Below are 215 nucleotides of genomic sequence, written 5' to 3'. Positions count from 1 at the left end.
GGCTCTGAGGGGCCTGGGAGCTAGCGCGGCCCGCCCTGTGGCTGCTAACTTGAGGGGTCGAGTGAAGGCCGCTGGGACGGGGGGTCGCGCCCCCGACCTCCCTAAACTGGGCTCGGAACTCCCAACTCCTGGGGAGCAAGTTCCCGCAGCTCTACGCAGCCCTTTCTTGCCATCTTCAGCGCAGCTTGGCCAGCCGCCCCGCCCCCACCCGCACG

Source organism: Myotis brandtii, unplaced genomic scaffold, assembly GCF_000412655.1.
Source record: "Myotis brandtii unplaced genomic scaffold, ASM41265v1 scaffold399, whole genome shotgun sequence".
Lineage (NCBI taxonomy): Eukaryota > Metazoa > Chordata > Mammalia > Chiroptera > Vespertilionidae > Myotis > Myotis brandtii.
Note: the sequence above shows the minus strand (reverse complement) of the source record.